General features: G+C 39.4%; 1 protein-coding gene across 2 annotated transcripts in view; it reads right to left on the bottom strand.

The window, feature by feature from the left end:
* Nucleotides 1–19,309, bottom strand: part of ctbp1 (C-terminal binding protein 1) — a 278,920-nt gene that overhangs the window by 251,161 nt on the left and 8,450 nt on the right. The window contains exon 1 of one of the 2 annotated variants that reach the window (XM_063047042.1): nucleotides 7,757–7,869. The exons of the other annotated variant lie outside the window; for it this stretch is intronic. The gene's annotated coding sequence lies outside the window, so the exon portion shown is untranslated. Of the gene's footprint in view, nucleotides 1–7,756; nucleotides 7,870–19,309 lie in introns of those variants that run through there. 2 annotated transcript variants of the gene reach the window in all.

The raw sequence follows: 19,309 nt of genomic DNA, 5'->3' as shown, positions 1-19,309 counted from the left end.
GTCTGGAATATGGGGAAAAAACCAGAGTACCCAGAGGATACTCCCATGGTTGTGGGGCGGGGGGGGGGGCATTGTACAAACTCCTTACAGACGGCGGCAGGAATCAAATGCTGATCGGTGATTGCTGCCGATATAAAGCAATTGTGCAAACCACTATGCTACTATACCACCCTACAGGATATTCCTGGATATTTTATCAAGTCAATCCCAGTTTCATAAATGCTTGGCCAGAGGGGTAGCTACCATTGGTACACATGCCTCCGTTATACAAACGGTAAAAGACGTGGTGTTGTTGGGTCCCATTGACTTAGCTGCAAAGTAGTTTGTTCCCTTATTTAATCTGATGCCAGCAACACACACACAATGCTCGTGGAACGCAGCAGGCCAGGGAGCATCTCTAGGAAGAGGTGCAGTCGACGTTTTGGGCCAAGACCCTTCATCAGGACTAACTGAAAGAAGGGATAGTAAGAGATTTCAAAGTGGAAGGGGGAGGGGGAGATCCAAAAAGATAGGAGAAGACAGGAGGGGGAGGGATGAAGCTAAGATCTGAAAAGTTGATTGGCAAAAGGGATACAAGGCTAGAGGAGGGAGAGGATCATGGGACGAGAGGCCTACGGAGAAAGAAAGGGGGAGGGGAGCCCAGAGGAAGATGGAGAGTAGGCAAGGAGTTATTGTGAGAGGGACAGAGAGAGGAAAAAAATAATAAATAAGGGATGGGATAAGAAGGGGAGGACAGGCATTAACAGAAGTCAGAGTAGTCAATGTTCATGTCATCAGGTTGGAGGCTACCCAGATGGAATATAAGGTGTTGTTCCTCCAACCTGATTGTGGCCTCATCTTGACAGTAGAGGAGGCCATGGATAGACATATCAGAATGGGAATGGGACGTGGAATTAAAATGTGTGCCCACTGGGAGATCCTGCTTTCTCTGGTGGAGAGAGCGTAGGTGTTCAGCGAAATTGTCTCCCAGTCTGTGTCGGGTCTCACCAATATATAGAAGGTTGCACCAGAAGCACCGGATGCAGATCTCCCTCCCGGCACTTATCCTTGTAAGCGGAAAACCCTACGTGACTCCCTTGTACATTCATATCCCTCATCCCTTCCCACCAATCTCCCTCCTGGCACTTATCCTTGTAAGCAGAACAAGTGCTACACATGGCCTTACTCTTCCTCCCTCACCACCATTCAGGGCCCCAGACAGTCTTTCCAGGTGAGGTGACACTTCACCTGTGAGTCGGCTGGGGTGATATATGCATCCGGTGCTCCCGGTGTGGCCTTCTATATATTGGCGAGACCCGACGCAGACTGGGAGACTGTTTCACCGAACACCTACGCTCGGTCTGCTGGAGAAAGCAGGACCTCCTGGTGGCCAGACATTTTAATTCCACATCCCATTCCCATTCTGATATGTCTATCCATGGCCTCCTCTACTATCAAGATGAAGCCACACTCAGGTTGGAGGAAGACCATCTTGTATTCCATCTGGGTAGCCTCCAACCTGATGGCATGAACATTGACTTCTCCAAGTTCTATTAATGCCCTTCCTCCCCTTCTTACCCCATCCCTTATTTATTTATTATTTTTTCCTTTTTTCCCCTCTCTCTTTTTTCTCTCTCTGTCCCTGTCACTATAACTCCTTGCCTACTCTCCATCTTCCTCTGGGCTCCCCTCCCCCTTTCTTTCTCCGTAGGCCTCCCGTCCCATGATCCTCTCCCTTCTCTAGCCTCGTATCCCTTTTGCCAATCAACTTTCCAGCTCTTAGCTTCATCCCTCCCCATCCTGTCTTCTCCTATCATTTCAGATCTCTCCCTCCCCCTCCCACTTTCAAATCTCTTACTATCTCTTCTTTCAGTTAGTCCTGACGAAGAGTCTCGGCCCGAAACGTCGACTGTACTTTTTCCTAAAGATGCTGCCTGACCTGCTGCATTCACCAGCATTTTGTGTGTGTTGCTTGAATTTCCAGCACCTGCAGATTTCCTCATGTTTGCGTTTAATCTGATGCCACTTCCTTCTGCTGTAAATGCAGAGTTTACGCTAGTCTCTCTGCTGTTAACTGTATAGCAGAATTCTTTCTGCTGTAAATGCAGAGTTTACGCTAGTCTCTCTGCTGTTAACTGTATAGCAGAATTCTTTCTGCTGTAGAGTTTATGCCAGTCTCTCTGCTGTTAACTGTATAGCAGAGTTCTTTCTGCTGTAAATGCAGTTTATGCTAGTCTCTCTGCTGTTAACTGTATAGCAGAATTCTTTCTGCTGTAAATGCAGAGTTTACGCTAGTCTCTCTGCTGTTAACTGTATAGCAGAATTCTTTCTGCTGTAAATGCAGAGTTTACGCTAGTCTCTCTGCTGTTAACTGTATAGCAGAATTCTTTCTGCTGTAAATGCAGAGTTTACGCTAGTCTCTCTGCTGTTAACTGTATAGCAGAATTCTTTGCTGTAAATGCAGAGTTTACGCTAGTCTCTCTGCTGTTAACTGTATAGCAGAATTCTTTCTGCTGTAAATGCAGAGTTTACGCTAGACTCTCTGCTGTTAACTGTATAGCAGAATTCTTTCTGCTGTAAATGCAGTTTACGCTAGTCTCTCTGCTGTTAACTGTATAGCAGAATTCTTTCTGCTGTAAATGCAGAGTTTACGCTAGTCTCTCTGCTGTTAACTGTATAGCAGAATTCTTTCTGCTGTAAATGCAGAGTTTACGCTAGTCTCTCTGCTGTTAACTGTATAGCAGAATTCTTTCTGCTGTAAATGCAGAGTTTACGCTAGTCTCTCTGCTGTTAACTGTATAGCAGAATTCTTTCTGCTGTAAATGCAGAGTTTACGCTAGTTTCTCTGCTGTTAACTGTATAGCAGAATTCTATGTTGGGATGTTACTTGACTTGCTTCCTAGTTCAGACATGTCGTCCAAAATTTGTAAGGTGGACTGTGTTGGATCAACTATACAGAGTGTGCCTTTGCCATATCAGAATTTTGTGGCAAGTCCAGGTTTACCAATTTTTGGCATAGCACTTTGACAGAACTTACTGGTATGTTAGCCTTCTCAAAGTCATTTCTAAGTTAATAATCAAACACATTGCTGCGGGCCTGGAATCACATATAGGCTAGATACGTAGGATTGTAATGGAAAAGGAAGCAGGTGTAGAATTAAATACCTGTAATAGAAGGAGGCGTTCAGCTCTCACAGAGTACATTTCGCTCTCTCGAAGAACTACACAGCTAGTTCCATTCCTTAGCCTTTTTCAAGTAGCCTCGTAACTTCTTTCTTTTTCGGATACTGAATAGCCTCCTCCTTTATTGATAAAGACTATTGATATGTCCTGACTACCACATCAGGTAGTAGATCCCATTATAGTCACCTATTAATAAAAATGTATTTCCTTCTTTATCCTTTCCTACAGGAGTTTAGAAAACTGTAAGGGGTTGATGGTAATTTTTCCAGCTGAATTTAAAAAAAATGAATTTAAGTTACCTAGATTTTACGCTGGTATTCATACTTCTGTGTCAGTATCAATAATTTATGCCTCATGTTAATCCATGAAGTTGTAGCCAATCATGGCAATCCAAATTAGAATGTTAAGCTTTAACATTTGAACACCAAAACTGAAAAAGAAATATTTCTGTCCTGGTGCTATGAATTTGATCTCTCTTGTACATATCTTCACTTTAATAATTATTACTATAAAACTGGAGATTTGTTGACTGACCTTTAAAATATATAGTACACAACTCAGCATTAAAACTAATGAGCTTGCTGAATCCTGATCCTGCTGACATTATTTTAAATCATGCTTTCTCTACGTCCCTACAGATTTCATTTTACTTATTAATTGGCTTGCTTAAGTTCAAATATCCTATCATGAAAAGGTTGGACTTCTATATATAAATGGGATTTAACAGCAACTTTGGCAAGAAAGGTTTGTTGAACAGTAAGCAAAGCAATCATTCATTTCACAAGTAACTTGGTCTGAAAATATAATGGATGCAATCAGAATCCACCAAAGACTCCAGTATTTTTGCATAACACTTATGTACACATGCATGTTTGCCATCCTATCAGTAATATCTCCAGGTTTGCTACAGAAAAATCAACCACTCGCATTGTAATGATGGTTCTTTGAGTTACTGACATCTTCCTGTCAGCTTGAACCTGTTTGGCTATTCCCCTCTGACCTCTCATTAACAAGGCATTCTTACCCACTGAATGTTTTTTTTTGTTTTTCCACACCATTCTCTGTCAACTCTAGAGACTACTGTGCATGAAAATCCCAGAAGATCAGCAATTTCTGTGATACTCAAACTACCCCAGTACCAACAATCTTTCCACAGTCAAATTACTTAGATCACAGTTCTTCCCCCTTCTGACGTTTGGTCTGAGGAATAAATAAACCTCTTGGCCATGTCTGTAAGGTTTTACACATTTAGTTGCTGCCATATGATTGGCTGATTAGATACTTGCATTAATGAACAGGTGTACAGATGTGCCTAATAGAGTGGCTACTTTATTTTTAAGCAATCATGGAAAAGGATGGACTACTAATTATGTCTTAAATTGGGGCATTTCATTAATGTAAGGGGAGATCTGGAAAAGTTAGTTGGTATCTTGCAGATGAGTATGCATCTACACAGTGAGAAGCAGTCAAAGGAGATAAAACAAAAATTCAAGACTAACGTAAGGAAAAAAGACGGGAAAAGCATAGGGAATGCTAGGTGCTGAGGGATATTGAGGGTTGGAAAAGGAAGCATAGGGATCTAATGACAAGGAAGGCCTATCAAGGGTATTAAAAGTATAGGAGGTGGTTGAAAAGGAAATTAGGAGAGCAAAGAGGGAGACTTCCTGCTAGCTGCTGATGGAGTAACAGCTCTTTATTGCTGCTCCTAATTTATTTACTTTTCTTTCCAACCTTTTGAAATACTATTGTTAGACGGGATATTATTTTAATGACTACTAAAGCAGCTTTAGAAGCTATTACGAGTTCAATTCAAAAGCTTACTGAGGAGTTTCAACAATTTAGAAAAGAAATCAGTGCTAAAATTAAACAAATAGGTACGAAACTAGAAGATATTCAAACAATTCTAACGGAACATGATAAGAAGATAAAGGAAAATGAAGATGTTATTACTTTACTGGACAGGAGAATAGATGATATGCAAAAGCTGTATGAAAAACAATTTAAGACCAACGACATGATGAGACAGAAGATTATTGATTTGGAAAACAGAAGTAGGAAGAACAACTTTCGAATCTTGGGACTTAAAGAACAAACGGAAGGAGATAATCCTGAAGAACTCTTTGCAAATCTTTTGATGGAATTATAATAAATATTATAAAGACTCTGTTATAAACCCTGATATTATAAAGTCTCTGCCTTTGATTGACCGTGCTCACAGGTCACCTATCTATGGATTGGCTTCAAAATCTAAACCAAGATCAGTCATTATATGTTTCCATGAATATCAAATAAAGGATCGTCTGATTCAAGCTGCCCATGGAAAAGGTATGATTGACTACCAAGATCAAAAGATACGTATTGTTCAAGATTTTTGATCAGAAGTTATGGCAGAATGTGCTAAGTTCAAAAAAAAATTATGATGGAGTTACACAGTCAAAATTTTAAACCCTTTCTTCGTTCTCTGGCTCGATTGAGGATTACATTGGAAGACAGATCATTTAAGTGGTTTTATACGAAGAAACAGGCGCAAGAATTTTTAGACTTGAAAAAGAAATGAATGACTGTGTGTGTGTGTGTGTATTATATTTATATATATATATATACACACACACACATTGAATAGACTAAAAATCTCGCAAAAAACAGAAATACTACATATTAAACAGTGACTATTGTTATTTCTGTTTGATAAACCTGTCTAAGCTTGTTTCTCACTGTATTTTATTTAGTCTTGGTTGGAATAGTATAATAACCTTGAATTCTTGGAGCGGTTCCAACAGGCTCTCTAAGGGAATATGTCTAAGGGAATATGTTTAGGGGAAGTAGATAACAGTTGCTCTATGACGAAGTTTCTCTCTTTAGGAGGGGGAGGACGGATGGGGAGTCTTTTTTTCTTGAAGCTAATTTGGGAATCTAGACAATTCTTTTGCTTAGTTAATATATTGCAAAATTTATTATTTGGGTTTGATATACCTTTTCTGATTGCTATTTTAATCTTTCTTATAAAGAGTCTTAAAATGGATCAAAGTATTAATCCACTTAGTTTTAATGTAAAAGGACTAAATCAGCCCGTGAAAAGAAATAAGATTTTTGCCTATATTAAAAAACTTAGGGTACACATTGTTTTTCTTCAAGAAACACATATACGTAAATGTGACAATTCACGCTTTTTTTTATCAATGGAGAGGATCTCATTTTCATTCTTTGTTTCAGGCCAAAGCAAGAGATGTTTTGATCCTCATAGATAATAAAGTTCCCTTTGTTCAACATAAAGTAATTTCTGATACTAATGGGCGGTTTGTTATAGTATCAGGGAAACTAAGTAATGAATTAATGGTATTTGCCAATGTATGTGCTCCGAATATAGATGACCCAGGTTTCTTTGAGCGTTTTTTTTTTCATTTTTGCCAGATCTAAGTCTGTACTCATTGGTGATGGGTGAAGACTTTAATTGATGCTTAGATCCAGTTTTAGATTGTTCATCTTTTAAACCAATGATACCAAATAAATCAGCTGTGTTTATCAAATCTTTTTTAATGAAATGTGGCATTGTTGATGCCTGGCATTTTTTTTTCATCCAGTAGATAAGGAATATTCTTTTTCTCATGTTCATCATACATTTTCCAGGATTGATTTTTTTTTATTGATAGCCAAATGATTCCATTAGTTCGATCCTGTGAATATAAAGAGATTGCTGTTTCAGATCACACTCCTGTGTTTCTATCGTTAAATCTTCCTGGTCTTCTTCAAACAAATAAGAGTTTGGCAATTTAATCTAACTTTGTTATCTGATAAAGTTTTTTTTTAAGTTTATGGAGAAACAAATTACCTTTGAAGAGAATACATTAGAGGAGACTTCTAGTCTTATCAGACGGGATGATTTTAAGGTGTATATTAGATGACAAATTATTTCTTATACTGCAAGTATTAAGAGGAAAGCTAACAAAGAGAGAAGTGATTTAGCTAATCAACTGCAACAGTTAGACCAAGAGTATGCCTTGGCTCCAGAACCTGCTTTATATAAAAGACATGTTGAAATTAAAACTAAATATGATCTTCTTTTAACTTGTCCAATTGAAACCCAACTTCTAAAAGATAAAAGTCAATTTTGTATTCATGAAGATAATACAAGTAAAATATTGGCTGATCAAATTAAAACCTTTAGAGCTAAACAACAGATTAAAGAAATATGCAAAGCTATTAGTGATAGGACAACTGATTATTTAGAAATAAATGATAATTTCAGAAAATTTTACTCTAAACTTCATAGTTCTGAATCTTCCAAGGATGATACTGTAATGAACAATTTTTAGATCAATTAAATATTCCTACAATTTCTGCCGACAACAAAAAATTATTGGAACAACTTATTTCTTTTGAGGAAATTGTTGAGGCTGTGCCCTCATTACGTTTGAGGAAAGCTCTGGGTCCGGATGGATTTTCTGGAGAATTTTACAAGTCCTTTTCCTCATTGCTTATACCTCATTTATGTTCAGTTTTTTCAGATTAATTTAAGTCGGGCAGACTCCCTCAATCTTTTTATGAGGCTTCCATTTCGCTCATTCTTAAAAAGAATAAGGATTCAACTGAATGCTCTTCCTTCAGTTAGTCCTGACGAAGGGTCTCAGCCTGAAATGTCGACTGCACCTCTTCCTATAGATGCTGCCTGGCCTGCTGCGTTCACCAGCAACTTTGATGTATGTTGCTTGAATTTCCAGCATCTGCAGAATTCCTGTTGTTTCTTTACTTAATGTTGATGCTAAGATCTTAGCTAAAGTTTTGGCCCATAGGATTGAAAATATTTTACCATCTGTCATTTCTGATAACCAAACCGGATTTATCAAAAATCGATATTCTCACTTTAATATTTGCCGATTATTAAATGTTATTTATTCTCCTTCTAACATGGTATCGGAATGTGTGGTATCCCTAGATGCTGAGAAAGCTTTCGACAGAGTTGAATGGAATTATTTATTTAAAACTTTAGAAAAATTTAATTTTGGGCCTGTTTTCATTCAATGGATTAAATTACTTTATTTAGCCCCTTCTGCTAGGGTTATCACTAATTTTCATAACTCCAAACCAAAGCTTCAACGTGGCACTAGACAAGGTTGTCCATTGAGCCCTTCGCTTTTTGATCTGACCTTAGAACCTTTAGCCATTGCTTTTCGAGAATCTAATGATATCACCAGTATTTTAAGGAGAGACACTATTCATAAAGTCTCGTTGTATGCTGATGATTTGCTGCTTTTTATTTCTAATGTTGAGACTTCATTACTCCATGTGCTTTCTTTACTCTCCTGTTTTAGCCAGTTTTCAGGTTATAAATTAAACCTACATAAAAGTGAACTTTTCCCTTCGAACAATTTGATACTAATAAATTCTAACCTTCCTTTTAAAATTGTAAGAAACCAATTTTCTTATTTAGGTGTAACAATCACTAAAAATTATAAGTGTCTATTTAACGAAAATTTTCTTACTTTATTGAATCATGTAAAAAGAATACTATTAAATTGGTCGCTTCTTTCGTTATCGTTAATTGGTCAAATTAACTCTATCAAAATGAATATATTACCTAAATTTATATATTTTTTTCAGGCATTGCCGGTTTTCATTGCTAAATCCTTTTTTGGTTCTCTTGACTCTATTATATCTTCTCATATATGGAAGAATAAGCATTCTAGATTAAATAAAATTCATCTTTAGAAAGATAAAAAGAATGGAGGATTAGCCTTACCAAACTTTTGATTTTATTATTGGGCAGTTAATATAAGAAATCTTACATTTTGGTTATATTATAAAAGTTGTGAGGATTGCCCAATGTGGGTTTTTTTAGAAACTAATGCTGTTAATAAATTCTCTATTATTTCTCTTCTTGGATCCTCACTTCCTTTGTCTTTGGGTAAGTTAACTGATAATCTGGTAGTTAAACACACTATGAGGATTTGGATACAACTCTGAAAATATTTTGGCTTATTGAGATTTTCTCTTTCGAGTCCCATTTTTTCTAATTTTTTTTAAACCCTCTATGATTGATGTGGCTTTCAAAGAAAGGGATAGATTAGGTACTAAATGCTTTCAGGACTTGTTTGCAGAGGGAAGTCTTTTTTTGTTTGAACAATTGTCAACTAAATATAGTTTACCCAAAACTCATTTTTTTCCAATATCTACAAATAAGATTTTTTACAGTATCAAATAAGTATATTTCCTAAAAGTCCTGATAAGAAATCTACTAGATGTAATCTTTAATCTGAAACCTTTTTATGATGGATCTATATCTAATATTTATAATATGCTGTTGGGAATGAGAATTGTTCCTTTAGATAAAATTAAAAATCTTTGGGAACAAGATTTACAGACTTCAATTTCTGAGGAAACTTGGAATCAAATTTTTTAATTGGTCAACACTCCATCGTTATGTGCCTATCACTCTCTCCTTCAATTTAAAGTGGTCCATAGGGCCCATATGAGTAAGGATAGTCTCGTTTTTATTTAGATATAGCTCTGTATTGTGATAAATGTAATAATGGAGAAGCTTCACTCATTCATATCTTTTGGACATGTCCGAGTCTTGGAAAATATTGGAAAGAAGTATTTCAAACCTGTTCAATACTTTTTAAAGTAAATTTCAAGCCTAATCCCTTGACTACTTTATTTGGTATTGTTAGAGGAAAGGATATTATTTTGGAGCCATCTGATTTGCACATTTTGGCTTTTATGTCTCTTAAGACCAGAAGGACGCTTTTGCTTAAATGGAAAGATATGGTCCCTCCTATTCATGCCCAATGGTTACGTGATGAGGTGTCATGTTTAAATTTAGAGAAGATTCGCTGTTCAATCTTTGAATCTAACCAAGACTTACAAACATTATGGGGACCCTTTCTGAATTATTTTCAAAACCTTTGATTTGTTGTTAAAGCACAGATGATGACTAACAATCTTTTTTCTTTTTTTTCTATTAATCAGTTTCAGTCTTGGTAGTGGGTTACATTTTTTATATAAAAAATTATTATTTTTCAATGTTACGAACCAATTGATTTGTATGAATATAGGGTAAGGAGTCTTTATATGCGATTTAGTTTAATGTATTGACATTTTTTCCCTGTACTGTGTATTCTTATATATAAATTAATAAAAATATTGGAAAAAGAAAAGGAGGGCAAAGAGTGTTCTTGAGAAATGATTGGCAGACAAGATAAAGGTGAATTAGAAAGCATCCTATATTCAGAGCAAAAGAAGAAATGGAAAATATTAGGGACCATTAGGGACTGTCTTTTGTTTCACCAAGAGGTGCAAATGAGGTTTTAAAATCAATATTTTTCATTAGTACTCACATAGGAAATGTATTTTTCGTTGAAGAATTTAGTGAAGAGGCAAGTGAAAATTTAGTCTGGTCTTCACAAATAAAGATGAACTTGAGGCCCCGGCAGGCTTAACGGTGAATAAATTCCCAGGACTAAGTGGGGTTTATCCCAGACTGCTACGGGAGGCAGCGGAAGAGATTGCTGAGGTTATATCTTCACTGGATACAAGTGAGATACCAGATGACTGGAAAAGAGAAAACATGTCGCCTGCTTTTCAAGAAAGGCAGCAGAGAAAAGCTAACAACTAGAAACCTGAGTCTAATTCAGTGGTAAGAAGATACTGGAAAATATTGAGGGAGATAGCCAACATGCATTTGTCAAGGACAGATCCTATCTTAAAATGTTCTTGAATTCTGTGAAAAAGAAAGTATATTGAAGAGGGTGAGCCATTGATGTGATTTATGATTTTTTTTTAGTGAAACCTTTGACAAGTCCCTACAGATGAGAGTGGTTCAAAAGGTTAGGGCCCCATGGGACCATGTAAGTGGCAAACTGGATCCAAGATTCTCTTGGAAATAAGAGACAAAATAGTAATGGTAGAGGGTTGTTTTTGCAATTTGATGCTTGTGAACTAGTGGTGTCCCACAAGAATCATTGCTGAGATCCTTGCTGTTTGTAGTATGCATGAATGATTCAGATGTGGATGTGTGAGGGACGATCAGTGGGTCCAAGGATAACTACAAGAATTGTTGAAAGTGTGATCTTTAAATTGTAGAGCCATATCTAATTTAGTGGAATGTGCTGAAAAATGGATAAGTATTCTGTTTTGGATACCATTGAGGGAGAAGATCTACCAGGAGGGAGCCGCAGAAATGGACTATATTGCTGGGGCTCAGAACGGAAGCCGGGAGAAGAGGACTGCAGTAGTGACAGGGGATTCCCACAGTCAGAGGAGTAGATACATGATTCTGTAGATGCAATTGGGACACCCAGGATGGTATGCTGCCTCCCAAGTGAGAGGGTCAGGGATGTCTTGGATCGGGTCCATGGCATTCTAAAGGGGGAAGGTGAGCAGTTGGAAGTCTGGGTATATATTGGCACCAATGACATGGGTAGGAAAAGGGAGGAGGTCTTGAAGATAGAATTTAGGGAGCTAGGTAAAAAGACCTATAGGGTAGTAATCTCTGGATTGCTGTTTGTTCCATCTGCCAGTGAGGGTAAGAATAGGGTGACTTGGCAGATGAATGTGCAGGAGGCAGGGTTTCAGATTCCTGGAACTTTGGGATCTCTTTTGGGCAAGGTATAATCTGTTCAAAAGGGATGGGTTACAGCTGTACCCTCCAGGAGCAATGGCCCTGCAGGCAGGTTTGCTAGAACTGTTGCAGAGGGTTTAAACTAATTTGGTAGGGGGATGGGAATCTGAGTGATAGGGCTGAGGATGGGGCAGTTAGTATACAAGCAGATGCAGTGCGTACTGAGATTGTCAAAAAGGACAGGCAGATGATAGGGCAAATTGTAGTCAGTGGGATGAGCCGCAGTGTAAGTCAAAAACAGTGATGAATATAGAACTGAAGGAGTTAAATTTGAATATATATATATATATATATATATATATATATATATATATACACACACACACACATATATACTGGTGATTGCAGTATATGGAATAAAGTAGATGATCTAGTTGCGCAGCCAGAGATTGAAAGCTAAGATATTGCAGGCATCACTGAATTGTGGCTGAAAGAAGATTATTATTGGAAGCTTAAATGTCCAAGGATACATAGTGTATCGAAAGGACAAGCAGGTAAACAGAGGGGATGGGGCGTTGGGGGGAGAAAATGAAAGCAAATAATTACAAAGAGGTGACATAGGATTGGAAGATGTACACTCCTTGTGGGTAGAGTTAAGAAACTGCAAGGATAAAAAAATCCCTTATGGGAATTACAAATAGTCCTCTGAACAGTGGCCAGGATGTGGGCTACAAATTATAACGGGGATAGAAAAGGCACATCAAAGGGGCAATGCTACGATATTTATGGGGGATTTTCATATGCAGGTAGATTGGGAAAATTAGGTTGGTGCTAGATCTCAAGAGTGATCTTTTGTAGAATACCTACGAGATGGCTTTTAGAGCTGCTTATGATTGAGCCAAATAGAGGAAAAGCTATTTTGCATTGGGTGTTGTGCAATGAACCAGATTTGATTCGGGAGCTTAAGGTGAAGGAACCCTAAGGAGGAAGTTATCATATTACGATCAAGTTCACCCTGCAATTTGAGAGGGAGAAGATAATCAGATAATCAGATGCATATTACAGTGGAGTAAAGGGGAATTATAGAGGTATGAGAGAAGAACTGCCAAAATTGATTGGAAGGGGACACTAGCAGGGATGACATCAGAACAGCAATGGCTGAAATTTCTGGGAGCAATTCAGAAGGCACAAGATAGATACACCCCAAATAAGAAGTAGTATTCTAAAAGCGGGATGATACTACTGTGGCTGACAAGGGAAGTCAAAGACAAAATAAAAGCAAAAGAGTGTGAATATGATAGAGCAAAAAATTAGTGAGAACTTAAGAGATTTGGGAAGCTTTTTCAAAACCAACAGAAGGCAACTAAAAAGACATAAGGAGAGAAAAGATTAAATATGAAGGTAACCAAGTCAATTATATAAAAGAGGATACCAAACGTTTTCTCAGAATTATAAAATGCAAAATAGAAATGATAATAGATATCACACCACTGGAAAATGACATGGGAGATGTCGTAATGGGGGTCAAGGAACTGGTGGACAAATTGAATAAGTATTTTACATCAGTCTTCACTGTGGGGGACCCTAGCAGTATCCAGGATGTACGAAAGTGGTGGGGGCAGAAGTGAGGCAGTTGCTATTACTAGGGAGAAGGAGATGGGAAGCTGAAATGTCTAAAGGTACATAACTCACGTGGACCAGATGAACTGGACTCTAGGCTTCTGAAAGAGGTAGCTAAAGAGATTGTGCAGGCATTAAGAGTGATCTTTCAAGATTCACTAGATTCTGGCATGGTCCCAGAGGAATGGATAATTGCAAATGTCACCACTTTTCACGAAGGGAGGGAGGCAAAAGAAAGGAAATTATAGGCCAGTTAGCCTGACCTCAATGGTTGGGAAGATGTTAGAGTCCATGATTAAGGATGTTTTCAGGGTACTTGGAGGCACATAATAAAATAGACCAAAGTCAGCGTGGTTTTCTTAAGGGAAAAATATTACCTAACAAACCTGTTGGAATTCCTTGAGGAAATAACATGATAGACAAAGGAGAATCAATGGATGTTGTGTACTTAGATTTTCAGAAGGTGCCACACATGAAGCTGCTAAACAAGATAAGAGCCCATGATATTACAGGAAAGATATTAGGATGGATAGAGGATTTGCTGATTGGCAGGAGGCAGAGGGAATAAAACGGGCTTATTCTGGTTGGCTGCTGGTGACTAGTGGTGTTTTACAGGGATCAGTATTAGGACTGCTTCTTTTTATGTTGTATGTCACTGACTGGATGACGGATTCTCTTCCATTTCATACACATCTGCTCTTACCCGATCCTCCCATCACCCTACCAAGGATAGGGTTACTTGTCCTCATCTACCACCCCACCAGCCTCCGCGTCCAGCATATAATCCTCTGAAACTTCTGCCACCTCCAACAGGATCCCACCACCAAGCACATCCTTCCCTCCCCCCTCACTTTCTGCTTTCAGCAGGGATCGCTCCCTATGAGACTCCCTTGTCCATTCGTCTCTCCCCACTGATATCCTTCCTGGCATATATCCTTACAAGCAGAACAAGTGCTACACCTGCCCCTATACTTCCTCCCTCTCTACCATCTAGGGCCCTAGAGGCGACACTTCACCCGTGAGTCTGTTGGGGTCATTTACTATGTTCATTGTTCCCGGTGTGGCCTCCTGAACATCGATGAGAACCAACGTAGACTCGGAGACTGCTCTGCTGAGCATCGATGCTCCGTCTGCCAGAACAAACAGGATCTCCCAGTGGCCACCCATTTTAATTCCACTTCCCATTCCCATTCCGATATGTCCATCCATGGCCTCTTGCACTGTCTTGTTGACGCTACACTTAGGTTGGAGGAGCAACATCTTAACTTCTGTTTGGGTAGCCTCCAACCTGATGGCATGAACATCGATTTCTCAAACTTCCAGTAATGCCCGCAAGTACCCCCCCCCCAACTTCTCCTTTTCCCATCCCCTTTCCCACTCTCACTTCATCTCCTTGCCCACCCATCACCTCCCTCTGGTGCTCCTTCCCCCTTTTTCTTTCTTCCATGGCCTTCTGTCTCTTTCAGCAATTAACTTCCCAGCTCTCTTTACTTTATCTCTCCCTCTCCAGGTTTCACCTATCACCTTGTGGTTTCCTCAGGTTTTTTTTCTCCAGTCCTGCCGAAGGGTTTCGGCCTGAAACGTTGACTGTACTTTTTTCTATAGGTGCTGCCTGGCCTGCTGAGTTCCTCTAGCATTTTGTGTGTGTTGCTCGGATGACGGAAATGATGGCTTTGTTTGCCGACAATATGAAGATAGGTGGAGGGGCAGGTAGTGTTGAGGAAGCAGGGGGGCTGTAAAAGGACTTGGGTGAAGTGAATGGGCAAAGAAGTGGCAGATGGAATACTGTGCCGGGAAGTGTATGGTCATGCACTTTGATAGAAGGAATAAAAGCGTAGACTGTTTTCTAAACAAGGAGAAAAATCTGAAATCAGAGGTACAGAGCGACTTGAGAATCTTCCTTCAGGATTCCTTGAAGGTTAACTTGCAGTTTGAGTCAGTGGTAAGGAAGGTAAATGCAGCGCTAGCATTCATTCTGAGAGGACCAGAATACAAAAACAAGGATGTAATGCTGAGGCTTTATCAGCATTGGTCAGACCACACTTGGAATAATGTGAACAATTCTGGGCCCCTTATCTAAGAACGGATGTGCTGTGATTGGAGAGAGTTTAGAGGAGGTTCATGAGAATGATAATGGGAATAAAAGGGTTATTGTATGAGAAGTGTTTTGATGGCTCTACATCTGTACTCACTAGAGTTTTAAAGAATGAGGTGGAATCTTATTGAAACCTGTCAAATGTTGAAAGGCCTTGATAGAGTGGATGTGGAGAGGGTGTTTCCTATAGTGTGGCAGTCTAGAACCAGAGGGCACAGCCTCAGAATAGAGGGATGAGCATTGACATCAGAGATGAGGAGGAATTTCTTCAGCCAGAGAGTGATGAATCTGTGGAATTCGTTACCATCGGCAATTGTGGAGGCCAGGCCATTGGGTGTATTTAAGGCAAAGGTTGATAGATTCTTGATTAGTCAGGATGTGAAAGATAACGGGAGAAGGCAGGAGAATGGAGTCGAGTGGCAAAATGGATCAGCCACAGTGAAGTGGTGGAGCAGACGCGATAGACCAAATGGCCCATTCTGCTGCTTTGTCTTGTGGTCTTTTAGGATCTCTGACAAGATGGCGCCACTGTATATCAGTGAGTTTCTCTGGGCTGCAGGAAATTGTACCAGTTTTCCTCTTAAATATACTGCACTCATTTTGAACTACTTTTGCTGCAATCTGTAGCATGTAAATTTCCCCTTAACAACGGAGTATGAAGTTACATCAATGATCTTCAGATCTCAGGTTCAGTGTTTAAATGTGGAGCAGTTAAGTGTGGCACCTTTAAAGGTCAATGCCATGGCCAAATAAGCAGCAGCGAGGCGGGATTCAAACCAGGCTGAAGTGCAGGGGATGAGGCCTCCTCTACTTTAGTATCTTGTTGGCAAATGTACAGTCACTGGAAAATAAGATGGACGATCTCTAGGCAAGACTGCTGTATCAGAGGCAGATCTCAAATGTTTGTTGCATTGAGACTTAGTTAACAGCAAACACGCCAGGCACAGCTATCCAACTGCAAGTTTTTACAATTTTCAGAATGGATCAAACCTCAAATTCTGGTAAGGATAAAGGTGGTGGCGTATGTTTTTTACTCATTTATCGTTGGTGAATAGACGGGGTTATGTCATCTTCTTGTTCCCCTGACTTAGAACAAATAACGATTAAATGTAAACCATTCTACTTGCCTCGGGAGTTCCCATCCGTGATCCTGACTACAGCTTGTATGCCACCAGTGGCCGATTATAAGTTCTCACGAAACTACACAATACTATCTGTAAACAAGAAACAGCCCATCCTGACGCACTTCAAATTACAGACGGTGAATTATCCTGCCAAATTATCACCAGCATGTAACTTGTTGCACCAGAGGTCCCAACACACTAGACTACTGCTACACTACCATAAGGTATGCCTATCATTCCTTCCCAAGACCGCATCTTGGTAAGTTGGATCATTTGGCTGTACTCCTGCACACAGACAGAGCCTAAAGCACATGGCTTCAGAGATCAAAACAACTAAGAGGTGGTCACGGGAGGCTGAGGAATGGTTACAGAATTGCCTTGAGCCAATGGACTGGACCGTGTTCAAGAACTCATCTGAAGACCTGAATGATTACACCAGGGTCATTACAGACTTTATTAAAAACATCTGTAGATGAGTGTGTTCTCATGAAATTGTTCAGAGTTTTCCTCAATCAGAAGCCCTGGATGAACAATAAATACCAGGAATCTGCTGAGAGCCAGATCAGAGGCATTCAAGTCTGAAGATCAAGAATGTTACAAGAGGTGTATGTGTGATCTCTAGGAAGCTATGTCTTGAGCAAAGTGGAGATTCTGGACTAGACTGGAATCAACGAAGGATGCTCAGCAGGTGTGGCAGGGTTTGAATGCCATAACCTCCTGCAAAGTTAAATCTTGTGACATAGGGGACAGCAAAGCTTCAATTCCAGATGAGCTCAATACCTTCTATGCTTGCTTTTCCACCAGAACAGGGAGGAACCATTGCGCACCCCCATGTCTCTCAATAATCATTTGGTCTCAGTATCTGATGATGACTGCCTCCGAGAGAGTGAATCCAAGGAAAGCATTCAGTCCAGATGGAATACCTGGCTGAGTACTGAAGACCTGTGCTGGCCAACTGGCTGGTGTATTCACGGATATCTTCAACCTTTCACTCCAACAGTGTGTGGTACTCAAGTTCTTCGAGCAGGCTCCAATCATGCCAGTGCCCAAGATGAGTGTGGTAACTTGTCTAAATGACTATCGCCCACTGGCACTTGCATTCACAGTAATGAAATGCCTTGAGAGGCTGCCATTGAAGCATATCAGCTCCTGTCTGAATACTGACTTGGATCCACTCCAATTTACTGACCAAAGCAACAGGTCTACAGCAGATGCTATCTCGCTGGTACTTCACACAACCTCGGAACATCTTAGACAGCAAAGATACATATATCAGGATGCTCTTTCTTGATTATATCATGGCATTTAACACCATCATCCCCATAAAACTAATCTGTAAACTTCAAGACCTGGGTCTCAATACCCCCGTGTGCAACTGGATCCTGTATTTCCTCACTTGCAGACCCCAGTCTGTTCGGAATGGCAAAAACAGCTCCTCTGCAATCTCCATCAGCACAGGAGCACCGCAGGGATATGTGCTTTTCCTCCCGCTCTACTCGCTTTATACCTATGACTGTGTGGCTAAGAGCAGGTCTGACACCGTATACAAGTTTGCTGTTAACACCATTGTTGTGGGCTGTATCAAAGGTTGTGATAAATCAACATACAGCAGGGAGAATAAGTCTTTTTAAAAAGAGTCCAATTTGTCACCTGTCATTTCACTATCAAATATCTGCTCCCAATCTGTTTTTGTCTGGTCCTCCCTTATGTTATTAAAATCAGCTTTCCCATCAATTTCTCAACTTAGCGTAAGTTCAAACTTAAGGATCAAACTTATCTCATTCATAACTACCTTAAAGCTTACAGAATTAAGGTCACTCTTCCTAAAGTGGTCCTCCACCAACACTTCCATAACCTAGGTCCATTCAGGTCAAGTGCTAGCCCCTCCCTATCTTGTAGGACTTTCCAAATATTATGTCAAAATCTTATTGGATGCATTTACAAATTCCACTCAATCAAAGCCACATTTGTGATACAGACAAAGAAAGCATTTGATATTCAGTCCTGAAAGTTAAAATGTGTCCCATACAGAAGATAAAATAGAGCATACATTAAGCTACATTGGATCTGTGCATCATGCCATATATAGGCAGTTAAGTGTGTGAGTTGGATGGAGAGTTTGTAGTTTTTCCCCCACTGACATTGCCTAATATAATAGGCTTTTCCCACAGTTCTGACTTGCATTTCAGAGCTATTACATATCCCTTTATTTCCTGCTTTCAAACTTCCCTCATTAATATACCAGACAGATAGCTTTACCAACAATTTATTGCCAGGGCAATCCTGCCTTGTCCTATAAGAGATATTCTGTTTGTCCTATCCATCACCCCATTCCTCTGCAACTTAGAACTATCTTGTTTATTCCTCTTTTCATGTTCTCTTTAGAGGTTCTTGGATGCAGAAATACTTGGATTTAATGTTGAACTGCAATAACTTGCAAGGCAGCAAGTACAGAAATAGGAGTGGGGTTGAAATGACACTAACACCATTGACTGAATAAACTGCTATGTTGTACACTTTCATAAATCCATAAAAGCCTCTGTCATTAATCATGCAAATCTACATAAAAGTTTGTAAATTGTGGCAAAGGGATAATCTGTGTCAGTTGTCAAAAGAATGCATTTCACTTTTAATTTCCACGACAACCAAATGATTCAATACATGCATTATTGTGAAGACAACACTCATTTTTCTACCTTTTCTATGTACTGAAGTCTACAATGGAATTAAACTGGAAAGAATGAAAAGACT

Source organism: Mobula hypostoma, chromosome 4 (assembly GCF_963921235.1).
Source record: "Mobula hypostoma chromosome 4, sMobHyp1.1, whole genome shotgun sequence".
NCBI lineage: Eukaryota > Metazoa > Chordata > Chondrichthyes > Myliobatiformes > Myliobatidae > Mobula > Mobula hypostoma.
The sequence above is the reverse complement of the archived record's forward strand: the minus strand, read 5'-3'. Positions and strand labels throughout refer to the sequence as shown.